This window comes from Balaenoptera ricei, chromosome 18 (assembly GCF_028023285.1).
Source record: "Balaenoptera ricei isolate mBalRic1 chromosome 18, mBalRic1.hap2, whole genome shotgun sequence".
In the NCBI taxonomy this organism is placed as follows: Eukaryota; Metazoa; Chordata; class Mammalia; order Artiodactyla; family Balaenopteridae; genus Balaenoptera; species Balaenoptera ricei.
In genome coordinates, this window is record NC_082656.1 from 20,293,493 (window position 1) to 20,312,432 (window position 18,940).

General features: G+C 41.1%; 1 long non-coding RNA gene across 1 annotated transcript in view; it reads right to left on the minus strand.

Moving 5' to 3' along the window:
• Positions 1 to 18,940, minus strand: part of LOC132352590 (uncharacterized) — a 426,053-nt gene that overhangs the window by 11,491 nt on the left and 395,622 nt on the right. The window contains exon 3 of the long non-coding RNA XR_009498799.1: positions 7,452 to 7,583. This is a non-coding gene — a long non-coding RNA (uncharacterized LOC132352590). The remainder of the gene's footprint in view (positions 1 to 7,451; positions 7,584 to 18,940) is intronic.

Below are 18,940 nucleotides of genomic sequence, written 5' to 3' on the forward strand. Positions count from 1 at the left end.
TCTTCAGAAATGAATAGGGAGTGTTGAAGAGGAATTTAATGTTTTCTTTCTGATCATTTTAAAGCAGGTAGTTAAAGATTGCAGTGTCACTTTTTTCAGGTAAATGAGCTTGAGCTAACTAGGCTGCAGCAAGCAAATGGGAACTCCAGTGAGCATTTATTCTTAATCACTTGAGAAATGTAAATGTTCCCCTTAAATTAGCATAAGGAAGACTTAAGTTAAATTTAGCAGTAATCGATAAGAACAGTGGAAAATTAGTCAAAAAGTTACCAGACTGTACCTAAGCACTCTACATTTTAAAATCTTGTTTTAATTTGTATGCATCCTTAAGTGTGTTCTAAAATGTCTATTTTGAGGGTTTGATGATTTCTGTTTTTATTTCAATAACTAATAGAGAGATACAAATGTAAATCTCCAAACACAATTTAGAAAAAGGAAAAGTCGATGGACTGTGTGTTTTTAGTACATACCGACCTAGGTTTGATCCACATCAGAATTGACTCAGGAAAATCAGATATAAAGCTGCCAAATAATTATAAGGGGATCAATAAGGGAAAAATAGTTCATTCATCATGAGATCAAGGAACAAAGAATACAATGTATTTCAAATTAATCCTCAAAGAATTCTTAGTTATGTCATAGGAATAAAGAAATTTTTTGTTCCACTTTTAACAAATAGATAAATTGGACATATCTGTGCAAGGTTAGGCCCTCCTATGGTAAATCAAAAATAGCCACATGGGGATTGGCTGCAACCCCCAAATTTAAGTCACTAAAACCTCAGAATGTAGCCCTCTCATTGGCAGCATTGAACAGCTACTATTAAGTGACAGTGTGTCGGCCAAAGAGATCTTCATAAAGGACCATGTGCAAGAGAAAGCAGCAGGAAGAATCAAGTGCTATATTTATTAACATCGAATGAATGCAAAACTCAAACCTGAAGGTTAATCAGAAAAGCTAAAGGGAAGCAAAGATAAGGGAACACAGAGAGAGCAGCCCCTGGGCTCTTCTCCTAGCAAAGCCCTCACAGAATTCATGCTTGAAAATGGCAAGTTAAATTCATAGGCTATTATTACTGGACAGATAAGACTTACCAAATGTACATGCTTTTCTCCATTGTCTTATAAATCACAGAGGATGCACACACGTTTTCTAAGTACTAATGAAAGCTAGAGATATCCTCTCAGCTGTCAAGTAAAATCTAAGAAAAGGCAAGTCACCAACCATTTAGATCTCTCAAATTTCTGAATCAAAAATGGAAACCTATTCCTTATTAAATGTTTGCTTTATTTTGTGTGTGTGTTGGCAGAAGATAGGTATAGGGTCATCATCTCTGGTAGACTCTGTGGTTAGAGAAGGAATCTCATCCCAGCTCTCCCTTTGTGAACTGTGTGTACTTAGGCAAGTCACTACCCTGTTGTCTGACTCGCCCAATCCCAATGGTTCCTCCTTTCTGCCTCTCAAGCATTCTGCTAAGATAGCAAAGGATCATTAATAAAAATTTTTTTTAACTTAAAGGCATTCTACAAATGACATATCTAACCTAACCTTTGTCTGACCAACCAAACAGAAACCGAGAAGTTAGGAAATTGGAAATTCCCTCCCCAGGCTGAGCTAATGAGGAAGGCTTCCTTATATGAGAAAGCACCCACTAGCCACCCAACAGAGGTTTGCCCGCAGGTGCCCAATGGTGAGACTTTGCTGAGCCTCATCTGAACCCCTTTCCATGGCTCAGCTCAGTCATCTGCTTCTGAAAAAACAGAAGGCAAGGTCCTTGGTATGGTGAGAGAGGACAGTGGTGTAGCAAGTTAAGTGCCAGTGCTGGCATGTGCATAGCACTGGATAGTGATAAAAATCCACCTTCATAACAGCGTCAACTGCCTGTGAATTACAGACCAGAAACAAAGAGGGTCATTGACCAGGGATGGCCTTTGTTTCCAGTAAGTAGTAAAAATGAGGAAAAGAGAGAGATCAGTAGGTGGAAAGAATATTCAATGTCCCGCTGAGTCTTTAAGTCAGGGGAGAATGGGAATGAGAGTTTTCCCAGAATGTCAGGCATGTAATGTGTGCACTAAAGCTCACTTAAGCCCAAGTGAAGGATTTAATGATAAACTATGTCATGGCTCCTAGCCATGGCTCTGGATAATAGAGAGCCAAGTGCCTTCCACACATGGCAGGCTCTTCTAACTCAACAAGGGGAGGAGACTTCAAACTGAGAGACAAAATAAGTGAGTGTTAAAGGGCTTCCTTATAAGAGCTCTTAGTTCTCGTTTGGCCCCATGTGAAGGTTCTGCTCTAGGACAGACTTTAATAAAGATAGACCAGCCAGCCAATTCCATTACCAAGGATTAGAAAGGTCAAATGAATGAAGATGGCTGCTTGGGATAAGTGAATGAGGAATCAAGAACATGACTTTGCAACCTGTAAAGGAAGGAGACACCCAATTCTAAGAGAGACAATCCAAAGAGAGACCCGAGGTCATCCTGCAGCATGGAGAGATGGGCACTGTTTGGGGTTCTCCATGTAAGCTCAGATTGGTGGGCTCTCTCTGAATGTATTTCAGTCTCTATGGGAGAAAAAGTCCTCCTCAACTTCAATAACAAAGTATCTCCACCAATGAACTGGGCCTGGTTATGTGGAAGACACTTTCTCTAGGTCCTGAGGTCCTCTCTAGTAGAAACCCATTACACAGACCTGAAGGAGTCCTGGACTGAAGAGTAGGTTGTAGGACCTCAGTCCTGGCTCTTCAACACATTGGGTAAGTCACACAATCCCTCACTTGCCTTGCCTTTCCTCCGTTTGGAACGGAAACATGTGCTATCTTTTACTTATAATCTCTCGGGGAATCTAGCCCATTAACTGGTGCTCATTAAATGCTTGTTGATTGATTAAAGGGTTACTTGAGAGGGACATGTGGAGAAGCATCTTTCAGCTGGAAAAGCATGATTGACATCTACTCATCAAGCTCTGCAATAATGGTGACTATGTGTTCCCCATCCTCATCATGTTGCTCAGATGTTCTCTTTATCAAGATTCTCCTGATCACCAGTGACATCTTTCTCCTCTTAGACTCCAGGCAGTAGACAGATAGACCTCTAAGGCACCCATCCATGACACCTCTGTGACTGAATGTCAATACCCTTCTCCTTTTTAATTCCTGGAAGTGACTTTATGAGCCCTGGGCTCACAGGCTGCCACTCTGAAGGTGGCCAGTTTCATTCTGCTCCTCTCTATCATTTCTGTTCAGGATCATTTTTCTGTTTCAACTGTCATCTTGATGAAGTGGAGCAAAAGCAGTTCCTCTTCCTGAGGCTTCAGATCAAATTTCCAGAGAGAAAAAGCCAGGACAAAGGGCACATGGTTAAGTATGTACCTGTTTACACTAAAAATCAACTTCTCACTAGGTTTAAGGTGAAGGAGGTGACACCGCCTGCATCCCACATATCCCCCAGGGGCAGAGGCAGGACTCACAGCCTTATAACAGATCTTCCAGAGAGACACCTCCATAAATCCTTCTTTTCTTCACTCTGACAACTGTTCTTATAATTGGTTTGGCTGATGTAATATGTGTGCATTTGTGATCTAGCTTTGGAAATTCTCATCTATTTTATTTCTGAGTCTTGGTTCAACTAATTTCAACATCCTGTTAGGCAATGGTAATAATGCTACATTATCTGATATTCATCATTGTGTCTGTATTAAGGATGTTGTTGAAGAAGATGTACATTATATTGAACATGGTGAGAACTAATGGAAGACAGTTCTATCTAGTGTTATTATTAGAATAATTCTACTTTTCTGTAGCACTTGGCTTGATTTTATCTTGACACTGCAAATTGTGTAGTTGATCATACATTCTTTTCTGTGTAATATTCAGAGCGTAATTTGTATCTTGCTGATAGCACAGGTATAGGACTCTATGTTGTAAAAGATTGTATAACCTGGGCTTCCCTGGTGGCGCAGTAGGTAAGAATCTGCCTGCCAATGCAGGGGACACGGGTTCAAGCCCTGGTCCAGGAAGATCCCACATGCCGTGGAGCAACTAAGCCCGTGAGCCACAACTACTGAAGCCTGCGTGCCTAGAGCCCATGCTCCTCAACAAGAGACGCCACCTCAGTGAGAAGCCTGCGCACCACATCAGAGAGTAGCCCCCGCTCACTGCAACTAGAGAAAGTCCGCGCACAGCAACAAAGACCCAACGCACCCCAAAATAAATAAAAATAAAATAAATTTTAAAAAAAGATTGTATAACCTTATACCTGGCACCATTTTCATTTCATTCCTGCCTTACTTGGATTTTTCTGTTTGATCTCTAAAAGGCGATGCGGTATAATCTGGAGAGCTCAATCTTTGGAGTAGGACAGATATTTATTTGTTAGTTTATATTCTGGCTTCATCATTGCTGTGTGACCTTTTCATTTCCTCTCTAAGACTCATTTTCCTTATCTGGAAAATTATGATAAAAATAGTACCTATTCCTCATTATATGTATTATGAGAATAAAACATACAAAGCATGTAGCACAGTGATTGGCACATAATCGCATACATGTTCAAGAAATAGAAGCTACCATGATCACCACATGTGTTTATCTTCCTGTTTCTTAAAAACTTTCAGGCTGTCCTAAATGCAAGCCTCTATCCTCTGATTCCAAATCTAGTAAGCCTTTCACGACATCACACATCTTCACTGTGACTCACATTTCCAAAATTCTTCACTTTAGTCTTCAGCAACTGCATGAATCTCAGGTTAAAAAAAATCCAATATTCAGGGACATGAATACCTTATTAAGTGCCAATCATTTTCCCACTAAACTCTATACAGCATCAAAATCTCAAAGTAGATTGAGACAAACCTATTGAACTGTATTCTCGCTCAGCGGCTTCTTTTTACAGCCTCTGGTTGTTTCCCAAACACCCTGCTCACCAAATCACCCTCCCCTTCTCTGCTTGCAGGTAGACCTCAACTTTGTCCACTGCTCCCCCTTACCCTCTATATGTAATCCATCACTCATCCTAGCAAATTTCACTTGACTGCCTACTGGTCCTCTCCACTCACTCTCGATTCCTGTAACAACCATCTACGTGACCTACCCACTCCCCCCACTCACCTGCTCAACCTCAACTCTCCTGCATATCATAACCAAATGAAAGATAAGGTGCATTTCTTTTCTTTTATAACATTTAAAAAATGTAGCCTTGGTGGTTCTCTGTTTGTTAGCCTACTTTACTTTTCGGAAAATAGATGCCAGTCTCCCTTTCTTTCAGTCAACTCAACTCAAGAAGGGAAAAGGATACCTTGTCCTTCCCCACACAAAAGGACTCATAGCTTCTCTATTAGCACTGCACCCCCCAGTAATACAATGTCTCCCCTCCTTTCTCAATTTCTTATCATATTGATGTACTGTGAGGTAGCTGCCACTACTGCTGGCTCACTGGTTAGTCTCATTAAAAATTCACGTAGGGGCTTCCCTGGTGGCGCAGTGGTTGAGAGTCTGCCTGCCAATGCAGGGGACACAGGTTCAAGCCCTGGTCTGGGAGGATCCCACATACCGCAGAGCAACTGGGCCCGTGAGCCACAACTGCTGAGCCTGCGCGTCTGGAGCCTGTGCTCCACAACAAGAGAGGCCATGACAGTGAGAGGCCCGCGCACCGCGATGAAGAGTGGCCCCCACTTGCCGCAACTAGAAAAAAGCCCTCGCACAGAAACGAAGACCCAACACAGCCATAAATAAATATATTAATTAAAAAAAAAATTTCATGTAGTAGTTTTTATCCTCAGTTTGGGACCTTAACTGCAATTCTGAGACAACAGCAGATGTCTCTATGGGCATTTTGTTATGTATAAAAGTACACCTTGGACCTATCATAAAACATATTTAATAATGACTTTGCTAAGCCTTAAGTAGCTTGCTTACGATCAAAATGTCATGTTGTCAGACATAGAAAACAAACTTACGGTTACCAAAGGGGAAAGGGAGGTGGGGTAGGGATAAATTAGGAGGTTGGGATTAACAGATACACACTACTATACATGAAATAGATAAACAACAAGGATTTGCTGCATAGCACAGGGAACTCTATTCAATATCTTGTAGTAACCTATAATGCAAAACAATCTGAAAAAAAAAAATGCAACAGTCACTTTGCTGTACACCTGAAGCTAACACAATATTGTAAACCAACTATACTTCAGCAACAAAACAATTTTTTTTTTAATGTTGGGTTGTCCCTGGCTAGCATGAGAACCATCCTTTTAGTTCTGTCACTGAGCGGTGCTGGGCTATGGTATAAAGAACAGAGGGTCTTTGGGCCCTGGTGTGTGAGTCAGACCAACACAGAACCTCAGAAGTAGTGTGAATTAAAGAATTTGCAGCTTTAGCTGGTAACTGTCTGTCTCACTCACCAGATAACTACTTGGCACTTTCACTTTGCTCTAGCGGACATCACCTAAGAGCAGTTTCTGGCTGACTGCCCTGTGGTCTGTTTTCGTTTCCTGTGATATGGTGACAGCCAGCTACACCACAATTAAAGTTTCATGCCATAGCTAGTAAACAAATAGGGCAAGTATGATGAGACAAAACAAGGCACCACCTAGCAGATGTGAATGTAGTAGCGTGCGAAAAAAAATGCCTTGCTTATTTATTCTGTTGCTACTTCCAAGAGCATCCATTGCCATAGCAACACATTAAGCCTCCTTTCTTACATCTTTAGTCAACATAATGTGGCATAACCAGCATCAAGAATTGAAACTCACAGGAGATATTAACAATAACATTGCATTTAACAAGACAACATAATAAACAGATCCACCTCCTAAATTTACCTAGTACAGCATCTATTTCCAGGAAGTGCAAAATGCCTTTTAGAGTCTGTTCTCATTTCTGCTGCTCTCACTGTGCGGAATGTAAAATTCAAGTATCAGCTTCCTTTGCAGGACACTGAAAGATCATCCGCCCAGTAAGTTGTGGACGGAATCAGGATAACAAAGCTAGGTTCTTCTTCTCTCTGTTAGTCAAGCATCCTTCATCAATCCTCATTCCCTTTGCTGAGGAATTAATCTATCTCCCCCCAGAACTGAATCAAAAGACAAGTGAAATCTCCTGGAGCTATGTGTTCTAATACAGTAGCTACTACTCATGTGTGGTCTTTGAGCACTTGAAATGTGGCTGAACCCAATTGAGATATGCTGTAAATACAAAATACACACCAAATTCCAAGTATTTAGCACAGAAAAAAAAAATGTAAAATATCTCATTAACAAGTGTTTATGTTGATTGCCTATTAAAATGACATGTTGAATACATTGGGTTTCTTCTTATTTTTTAAATATGCCTACTAGAAAATGTAAAATACCACGCATAGCTCGCATTTGTGGCTCACAATCTATTTCTATTGGGCAGCAGTGCTCTGGGGCGGAAAGCAGTCACCCACCTAGGAGTGATGACTCACCTCCTCCTCCACTTCTCCCTGGACAGCTCGTCTTCTCACTCTCTCCTCCACGTTCCTTCTCCTCTCTGCTTCCTTGTTATTTATTTTGATCCTTGTTGCTATGTTTTTCGCTTCTTTTTTCTCTTTCTCTCCCTGAGATTTGGAATAAAGAGAAAGGAGAAGGTGGTGAGAGAGAGAGAGAAAGAAGGATGATGAAGTGGGAAGTGGGTCGTGGTTCAGTGTCTTAATTCTGTATATAGATGTCCATCCATCTTCAAAGTTGGCTCTAGAGAGACCTGAAAAGGAGACCACCACGATTTCCAGCAACTCCTCTCCTCATTCTCAGAGGGAAACGTCTCTAACCACCACATTTCCCTAAGAAGACATAAGCTACTTTTACAGATCCCCCTCCTTACTGCCACCTGAATTTGCCCCCCAGGGCAAGTGATGGATTTGACTGTAAGACTGGGAACAACCTGACAATCACTGGACCACAATACGGAGGAACGGATCACTGCTTTAAGTCTCAGGCAGCGGATCTTGTCACCACCTGGATCATTCTCTCTCTTGAGTTCTTAGACCTCTGTTTTAGGCTGAATAATGCCTCTCCCCTTGCCCCACCCCCCCTGCCCCTGGTCCAAATCCTAATTCCCCTGAACCTGTGAATCTTTTATTTTACATGGCAAAGGGACTTTGCAAGATTCAATTAAGGAACTGGAGCTAGGAAGATTATCTTGGATTATCCGGGTGTGCCGCATGTAATCACAAGGCTTTTTCTAAGAGGTTCAAAGTCAGAGATAAGGCAAGATGATGATGGTAGCAGAGGGAGATATGGGGCCAAGGAATGTGGGTGGCCTCTAGAAGCTGGGAAAAAAAACATGGAAATGGATTCCATCCTAGAGTCTCCAGAAGGAACCAGCCCTGGTAACACCTTGATGTGAGACTTCTAACTTCCAGAACTGTAAGATAAGAAATTTGTATTGTTTTAAGCCACAGAGTTTGTGGTGATTTGTGACAGTGGCTGTAGGAAACTAACACAACCTCCAGGAGCCCAGATGCAGCTGATTCCTTCAGGCAGGCCCTAACTGGTGGGGCCAGTCTAGCTTCAGCTCCACTATCTGAACTAAAGTATGCAAATCAAGGCTGTGAGGCTTCTAAGGGTTCTATGGAAGGAAGCCCCATTGCATTCTCCAACTCTGGCCATTCTGGAAAGCCGTAACAGAGCTCATTCTTTTCCCTACTTCACCCAGTTCTCTGTTTATTCACCATCTGTCAGAACTCCGAAGGCAGAGGTAGACGGTGGCACACGAGAAGCGACGCTTACTCCAGACCCTAACATCCTGTTTACACTTGCTCTCAGACTTAGGAGCTCAACAACTAAAGGCTCCAGTTCCAGCGCTGCTCCCAGGTTTCCCTCCTCAACTGCCTCAACCCTACTTTCACTCGCCCCATGATTCAGCCCCATAACAATCCTGCCTGCATTTATATTATGCCATCTAGGTACCGTGCTCTACGGCAAACATCATGGTGGTGTTCTAAAATGTACATGGCGTGTTGCGTTTGCACCAAGGAAACACTTTCAGAGAGAAGTTCTACATATATGAAATGGGTAAGGTGCAGAAGTATCTCTGGCTATGCTAGAAAATGAATGGTTCAGACTATAAATGTATCTCATTCTGTTAAAATTTTATTTGTTCATGATTACGGTGTTTTATCACCTGTGTTGTTACTTGAACGATTTACAGCTGCTTGATAACTAAAACTACATATATAGTGCTCTGCAACTTACAGAGTTAATTTACATATATATTGTTCTCACAGGTTTGTGAAATAGGTAATAAAATCTCCATCTGATAGATGAGAGTCTGAGAAGTTTCTGTGCTTTCCCAAAGTTTTATAGAGAATAGCGAAAGGAGTCTGCAGTAGAACCCTGATCCCTCTGGACTCCACGTCCAGCCACATCTTTTCTCAATTACATAGTAGAAATTTCAAGTGAATCTTCCTGTGTGGATTCGTACTGAGGCTGGAGTTTAGGCACTGAAATTGATAAAACACTTCTCTATTACATCACAAGGCACCATGGGGCTGGCAGAGTCTCACAGCTCTTGATGAGACAAGGTCACAGGACTTGATCCATATGGAACTAATACCTCTGGGAGGCTAATGGGTTAAACAGTTCAGCTTTTGAACTATAAGAACAGTGTAAAAAATTTGATAAACGATACTGAAAATCTATGTCAAAGTCTCGAAACACAGCAGCAAAAAAAAAAAAAAAAAAAAAAGCTAAAATAAGCACAAGCTTATCACAAGACAAACTGCGACCATCGTTATTTAATTCAAGGTCTTTTCTTACGTAATTCGATTCTCATACATGTCATTTCCTAAATAATATACACACAATGGAAAAGTCTCCATTTCCAGTGGCTTATTTAGTAAGTGCTGGCGAGAGACTCAGAGTTACTTTTTTTTTTGCCTGTTCCTGCATTTCTCGCGCACCCAACCCCCAGCAGCCTTGGAAATAAGTATTCTGGTCCCTAAGGGAATGTGAGCAGAGCCTGGCCAATCAGAGTTCCCCGTTCACTCCTGTGTCTGTGGTGATTGGTCCAGGGGTGGTCATGTGATCCGTGAAAGACCAATAAAGGTTTTCCCCTTTTAACAAGGCCTTTGGAAAAGGAAACACTCTTTACGCTGCAGTTACTCAAGCAGGAGGCAGCCAGACCCCGTCTTGCCGGCACCCTGGAGAAGCCTTTCTACAGACTGCGGCTAAGTAGGGACGGGTTGACAGGAAGCTGCATGAAGGAGAAAGGAAAGGAAAAGCCTGGTGATGTGAGGCCCCGTTCTAGTCTCTGGACCCTGCAGCTCTTCCTTTGAGCCTGTGAACTACCCCTAGAACAGTCAGAGCTACACATGCCAATCAACTGTATACTTTCCTCAAGGTGGTCTGTTTCCGGAGAAGGAAGAACCTGCCCACCCTGGGATGGAGGCCTTAGCAGGCTCCCTCCCTAGCTGTAGATAACTTGACACGAGGAGCATTTGGACTTTAGGGAGGAAGAGTGGAGGGACTCTAGCGGGACTTCGGACTTCAGGCCTCTTCTTTTCCTCTTGGTTGAGCTAGAGGACTTTCTACACGTGAGGAAGAGATTTTCCTAAACCCAGGAGCTGGTGGCCAGGAGTGAAATGCGGTGTCAGGGAAAGGAGAAATGAGGGAAAACTTACAAGAGATGAAGAGAAGAACTGCTATTTAGAATTTAATTCAACAGACCCTGACTTTTTCAAGGCACGAGGGATTCCTTAGTAAATAATAACAGAAAAAGTCACTGCCATCAAATCTATTTTTAAAATGTCGGAAATGATAAATTTCGTCAAGGAAGGTCTATCTAAAGAGGTTTTTAAGTCAACACCTGAATGAAACAAGGAGAAAGCTAAGTAAAAATCTGTAGACAAAAATATTCCTGGGAGAGGAAACAGCTAAGGCAAAGGTCGTAAGAAGGGAGAAAAAAAAAATTTTTTTTTTTGCCTCTTAAACAGTAGTGTCTTTTTTTTCTTAATTAAATTTTTTTATTGGAGTAGAGTTGTTTTACACTGCTGTGTTAGTTTCTGCTGTACAGCAAAGTGAGTCAGTTATACATACACATATATCCACTCTTTTTTAGATTCTATTCCCATATAGGTCATTACAGAGTATTGAATAGAGTTCCCTGTGGTATATTTGAAGAACAAAAAGAAGGCTGGTGTGGTTGGAAAGCAATATCATGGAATGCAGGTCTTTTAACCTCACCATTGATGACATTTGGGGCCAGATAATTTAAAGAAGATGTAAAGTTATCATTAATTAGAGATAATATGAAATACTCTGATGTACTCAAGAGAATCAACTGAAAAAACAACAAATGTAGAAGATCTATGGAAACCAAACTGTAAAACACTCCTGTAGGACAAAAAAAAAAGTTATGGACAAATGGAAAGGCACAATGTGTGGGAGAGGAAGGCTTGGTATCAAAAGGGTTTAAGTTCTCCAAAGCTGATCTGTAGCTCTAACATGATTCCAATAAAATTATCAACAAGATTTCATTCTTGCACTAGGTGATTATAAACTCATATGAAAATATCAACAAGCAAAGGATAGTCAGAAACATTCTGAAAAATGAATGTAATGAGGAGAATTCGCCCTGTAAATTATTAAAACATAACAAATAGGTATAGCAGTGTGATACAAGTTTAAGAATAGACATTGGTGAACAATATAGAACCCACTAATACAAACAAATGCAAGTGATAATTCAGTAAATAATGAGTGGTGTCTTAAATCAATAAGGAAAATATTAAGAATTAAATGGTATTGGGATAACTAGATAGCCATCTAGAAAAATATAAATCAGATGTAAACTAATATTTTATGTAAGAATAAATTCCAAATGGATCAATGATTTAAATGTATATATAAGATGGAAGCCCTAAAATTACTAGGGAAAAAACTTGAGAGAATTATTTATAACCATGGAATGTGGAAAACCTTTCTAATTAAAATACGATCTCCTAAATCTTTAAAAGATTGAAAAAAGATGACTATGAATTTTTTAACTCCTGACAAAACCACTACAAGAAAAGTCAAAAGAAAAAAGACAAATTGAGAAAATCAATTTGCAACCGTATCACAAAGGGCTCTTTTAACATCGTTAAGAGTTCCTATCAATCAGTACAGACCAGCAACCCATTAGAAAATTGGGTCATCTATTTACTATTTCCCACTTTAACATCTTTGAACATCTAAATATATTACATTTTCAAAAGACTAAATAAAATAAAAACTTAAATATAGAGATTACTCTGGCTACTGTTTGGGTATGTTTCAATACAGATCATTACACGTAAAGTACTGACCTGTGTGAATCGGTATGTTTATAGAAACTGATAAATGGTGTGAGTTTCATGGCTGAGTTGACACAGTATGAAAATTAGTGCATGAACTAATAAGACAGGAAACTGATCCATGAACTGATGAAGCAAATCATAACCAGAGGAAATTGTAAGAACTTAAACACATTACACAACCACTTTTTTCCCCTTCTCCATCTCCAACTGTTAAACTGACAGAGATTTCAGGAAAAGTTTTAGATTTCAGGGACAGGAGCATAAAATTGGATATTTAGGAAACCCTCTTAAGAGGCAAGTTGATCCCAGCTGACATTTGGGTTATTAAATAATAAAACACTAAACTAGAAGTCAGAAAACCTGGACTCTAAATCTATCTCTGATGGCTGATATGACACTTGGACACAAAATAATACGATAGGAAGATCTGAATCTCACCAGTATCCCAAGTTATCTAGCACAGGCCCTGGCACAAAGAAAATAAGCAATTCTAGTTCCTTCACTTATCTTTCTCATTCTGATAATGGTTCTGTTTATTTGATTGTCTCACCAGATTGTGAACAGTCTGAAGCATGTATATTAGTTACCATTTGATTCCATTGTGTACATCAAGAAAAAAAGATTGCATGATTTAAACAAGGGGAAGTATTATTTTCCTCTCACATTAAAGAACGTCCAGATTTGAGAAGTCCTGGGCTGGTATGGAAACTCTACTGCTGTCATCAGAGACCCAGGCACCTAACATCCTGCTCACCACCCTAGTACACGGCTTCCATTCTCGAGGTTGCTTTATGGTTCCACATACCTGCCGGAGCTCCAGCTATCAAACCTGGTGTGCATGTAATTATGAGTAAAAGAAGACAGACACAAAAGAGTAAATGTTATATGTGTCAGTTATCAATTTATTGCCTCTCAGCTCTAAATCTTTTTTGCCCTGCTTTGTGATACTGACGCTTGACCCTATAAATACTCTCCTTTGCCTATTCATTCAATATGAGGCTCATCAACACATGGGTCTGCAGGGACACTGCAAATCTGTAGCAGGCAAAAGGGGCTTCCCTTCCTAGTTGCAGGATACTGTTTTGGGTGTCTGGAAGCTAGCAGATTCGCATGTGGGTGGCCTGGTAGTGCTCGCATCAGTAGCCCTCACAGACCCCCATAGGCCTGTGTCCTACACCAGCTGGGAAGCAACTTCTCTGGGCAAGTTCTAGCCTATAGCTTCTAGCAAGGTTCTTCGCTACCAGCAGGCTGCCTGCTCCCCTGAAAGGTAAGCTCTCTCCAACCAGGTCTGAATCTCAGAGGTGAGGGGAGAGCATCCTTTAATTTCCTGGTGTCTTTCTTGATCATCCCAAGGCTTAGAGGTAGTAGCTGCCATCTGTATTTGCTACTTTGTACCCCTTAGAATCCTCTTTTACCCATCTTAGTGGTTAACTACCTTTTAATCATTAATTCTTTATATTAAAGTTTCCCTGTTGAAATTACCAGTGTAGTTTCTGTCTCCTGATGGGACATTGCCTGATTGACTACGTGACTCTGCTTATATGAAGCTCAGAATCAGGCAAAACTAATCTATGGTGATAGTGGTTAGCTCTGGGAATGTTAGTGACTAGGATGGTCATAAGGGAGCTTTCTGGGGTGCTGGAAATATTTTTATATTTTAATCTGGGTGATGGTTTCGTGAGTGTGTGTACATGTAAACATCAATTAACCTATATGATTAATATCTGTACACCTTCTTCTATGTAAATTATTCCTCAATTATAACATGGGGGAAAAAAATCTATGTTGCAAGCTAGAAGAGAAGGTAAAGAGATAGATAAAAAGAAAACTCTTTACAGCTGAACCAACCCCCTTTAAGCAGTTTCCCAGTGTTATCACACCACAGGTACCCTGAATGCCATGGGCCTGAACAAAACCACATGGCCATAACTAGCTGCAAAGAAGGTGCCAGTGTGCCTAGCTCAAAATCAGAGTTCTGTTAGCTAAGGAGGAAGGCGAGAGTGGATGCTGGTGTAGGCAACTAGTAGTCTCTGCCACAACAGATACTATATTAAATTTGCTAAATATTTATTCAGTGATAGCCATGGGATTAAGCCCTGGGGATACAGCTGTAAACTAAAATGGCAGGAGCCCCTGCCATCAAGGAGTTTACATTGTAGTGCTTGGCTCGTAGCAGACTCTGAAAAAAGGTTTGCTGAATAAATATGTGAATGATAAGGGGATGAACGAATGGATGAATAATACTTGTTTCAATGGGAATAAATTACGTAGGGAACTTCAACCACAGCCATCATCTTGAAAAGAGTATTTGCCTTACTGGGAAGAAGTGAGTTATCCTTAAAAGGCTGGTAGGCCTGATCCATCATACAAGAAAAGTTCTAGAAAGCTATAAATCACCCCCAAAGAAGTGACTTACCAGGGGAAGCCAAAGCTGGAATCCCTCTACTGGGAGAAGATATCAGTGTGTCACCTCTTCCGGAGCTCCATTGGAATTTGAGATCTCCCAGACATATGGCTTTAAATATAATGATTAAGGAAGGGCACCAACGAAAAAGCACAGTAACCGAATTCTAGGAAAATACATGCTGCCCCTGAGAGATAAGGAAGCATGTATAAACAAAGGCTTGCCAGAGAACAGTTTGCCTTGGATGAGATCTCGCCTCAAGCTTGGGTTTAGAAGCTCTGTGCCTTTTTCAGGGCCTCTCGAGACACTTTTTCTGGCTCTTATCACTGGGCAGCGCACATACACAAAACTCCTTTAATTTAGAGAGCTGAATTGGACAAGGCCCTCTGCCTGCCTTATGAGTGAGACATGAAGAATATCACAGTGGGTGGGCTTGAGGCCATCACTAGGCTTAAGGGCAGAGTGGGGGCAGAATTTTGAGGGAAGAATGTTCACAAGATGATGGGGAGAGAAGAGAGAAGGAGCCAGAGTCGCAGTTGTTTCTTCCCACGTCAGGAGCACCTAATTCAAGAGAAAGCCTGGGCTATAGATATGTCAAAGGGCATTAGAATGGGAATAGACTCTGGCTACCAAGTTCTTTTTACAGGGGCATTGAAATCCTATACTGGGGCTAGTTTTTCTAAATTAGAGAGTTTGGTGAAAAAATAGCCCAAGAGGACAGTGGGGCTGTTTCCTTGCTGTGTAACTATGAGCAATCACCTCTCCAAACCCAAGTTTCGTTGACCATGAAATGGAGGGTTACAATACATAACATGAGTGGCTGGCAAAAAAAAAGAACACTCTTTGGAGGATGATTAAACTTTAACTGCCAGGGAGGTACTCATCCTTAAAAGAGCATTTACATGAATCATAAATCATAACTTATATTGCCATTTCCCATCTGGAAATCAGAAGTTTTAATAGGCAGTAGCCATTTAACAGGTGCCTTGCGTATAATTTTTATTCAAGCCAGACCTTCTGTTTGGTCAGTCCATTCATTTTATAATGAGATGGAAATGTTCCTGTAATGATGACCAAATGTAATGGAAGGGTTTGTAATAGGATGCTATGGTATAAAGAATTCTGAATCATGCTTCTATGTATTTATTTATTCACTTATTTACATATACTCTGACTCATTCTAAAAAAAAGAATTTGAGTTGACTGACAGCAGAAACACCACAACATGATAAAATATAAATTAAAAAGGAAAAAAGTGTATCAGGGCAAAGATAAATTAGAAGAGTGGGTCATGACGTGGAGGAAAATAAAAGATGTATTCTGTAAGGGATTACACAGTTGCTATAATTTATTTCTGAATTTGTTTCTGAGCTTTTCTGAAACAAAGACAAAAGGAAGAGATGGACAGTTACATAGTTCTTATTATCTAAAGGGAAAAAATAAAACCATACTATTTCCTCAGAAGGATGAGAATTCAATGATCTGAATTATAGAATGACTTATATCACCTTGGGTAAGCCATCCAACATTTCTGGGTATCCCCGAGTCTTTATAAAATGAGGAGCTGGAGGGCTTGACCAGGTGACTGAGTTCTAGCTAATGATGTGAGAGGAAGTGATATGTGTCCCTTTCAGATCAAACCTTCCTCCTTTGTCTTCCCCTCAGCAGGCTGCAAATCAATTCTCAGCGATTCCCAGGTTGGGTTCTGCAGTAAGCAGACTCTGAGCTGAATGGTTATTAGGAAGGACCTGGGGACAGATAACTGTGCAACGGAGGGAAAAAGCAGGATTGGGCAGAGGGGTAAGTCAAGCTGTGAAACAGACCTGATGCCAGCACTGGCCGACACCAGGGATCTCAGGAGCTAAAGCAGTCCCATACAGTCAGCTCCTGTTGAACTGAAATAGCTAGTACGCCTACTTCCATCAATCCTTGGATGTGGGCCACTCTAGAAAGTGACCCTGGGTCAGGTCACTGGACGTCTGAAGGCAACAACTCCTCCTTTGAAGGGGGTCTGGGTGGTGCATCCCCATATCTACAACACGGGGTGACCTGCAAAGTCACAAGCTAAACATGGCTGAGTCCAGCATGGCATCCCTACTCTCCACTCTGTTGAACTTTAAAATCAAAATGGTTCAGTGTACCTGTTACAGCAGCTAGTGTTGTGTTATTTAAAACACACGTGCCTGTGCACATATGCGCGTGCGCACACACACACACACACACAACCTTTAGACGTGCCCAACGCTTGAATAAAAGACCAAGTCTGTAGTGCCTAGGTACTAGAGTGGATATTCCTGCTTCATTAAATTAAGGGTTAATGTAGAGTCTGAACAGAGCTGTGAAGTTGACAGAATGTGTCTTCATGGCCTCAACCTTTGTTCTGTGACTGTCCCATCTTCCCACGCCCACAATCAGCCACTCTCCAACTTATTTCAGTAAACAAAATTTATACCTCCATGTTCCTCATACTTGCTGCCTTTGGAAAATCTTCTTTGATTATCTTCATACACTCAGCACTGCTTCTAATAAAAGTTACAGTGGGTTTTTCTTCCCCTGGGGAAAATGCATTCTTAAACCCAGAAATAAAGGGAGGCAACCGCTATATGGAATTTCACACATACACTGTGGGAGATCAAGAAAATTTGCGGATATTAGGAATCCCAACCAAACTACCAGGAGGGGAGGGAACGTAGCTGTTTTTTTTATGATCAGCCCTCTCTTTAACTACATGGCTCCAAGGCTGAGTCCTATATGGCCTTAAGCTACACCAGCCTGGGAATTAAAATGAGGTCAACTCATAAGACGTATCCATATTTATCTCAGAGGAGTCTTATAGGAATTCTCAAGTAATCTTTCCATACTCTTCTGCTTTAATGCCCTCATCACTGTGTCCATTGCCCAAGAACGCTCGTGAAGCACGTCTTAACCTCTGCAGTTAAGGCAGGGATGCCGTCTCTGTGAGCTGTTGGGTTGCCTGGAGGTGTCGGTGTGGAGTACACTATCAGAGCGCTCTCTAGGTTGGAGCTGCTGTTCCAGACAGAAGGATGGAGAAAGCTCCTCCCACTACCTGGGTCAGATTCTCAAGTGAACCCTGCTGTTTTAACTTCATACCCTGAAGAATGCCCTGTGAAAAGAGCACCCCGTGAGAGGCCGCACAGATTTAGAGTATAACCCCTCTCTCAATATATGTCAGTTCTCAGTTCTTGAAATTGAGTCGGCTGGGCTGGGCCAGGCCAGGCTGGGCCATCACGGGGAACCACTCTCTGGGAGAGATGCCAGGCTATCTTCTTCAACTCATTTTGTCAGCACAGAATATAGCCTCTCATTCTCATTTCACTAAAAACCCTCATTCAAATTGACGCCTGGAAGCAACCCTGCTAGATCACGTCCAAACACATCTAAATCCCAGTTTAGAGTTAAACTGAGACTTCCACTACTCAACCAAAGTAAATTTTCGGAAGAGTAGGAATAATAATAATATTATCAATATAGTAACAGCTGACATTTATTGAGGGCTGTTTGCCAACCACTGTGCTACGTGCTTCTCAAGCATTTTCTGATTTAAGTACTATCAAAAAATGCAAAAGATATTCTTTTTTTCACCATAAAAAAAGTAAACTAAGGTACAGAGAGTGAAATATTATGTCTAAATTCACAAATCTAGGAATTTGCTGAGCCCAGATATGAACCCTACATCTTAGGTTTACAACCGCTGTCCTCTGTAGATAGGCACAAGGTATTGACCTTCAAGTCAGCATGCCCTGCTTACAGAACTTGAGAACTCATTTCATTAGATGTAGTTATTCAGAATGTGAATAACCTGTGGTTAACCCTTCAGGTTTTGTACTGTCTTAAACAGATATGAAAATAAGACCCCATGAAGCCCAAGTGATCAGGAATTCTACCAAGGGCAGAACATCCTTCTGGGAAGGCTGCCGTGTGATTAAAGGCACCAGTATCTATCCTGTGTCTTTCACAGAATCTGAACATCATTTAGGTTCAAAGTCTTTTGAGTCTTCAGGAGACCCTAATATTGTACAAAGGACAGGTAACTGAGTAAAGAAAAGACTTCTGTTTCTGAGGGACACCAGTAGACAGGAGGATAGGAAAATAATAGGGAGGGATTGGGTAACCAAGAGGGGGAGTGTCCAAAATAAACTTTATTGTCTAGCTCAAGGTAAGCCCTGATCCTGGATATGTATCAGGCATCTTGTAAGTGCTCACATATTTGGAG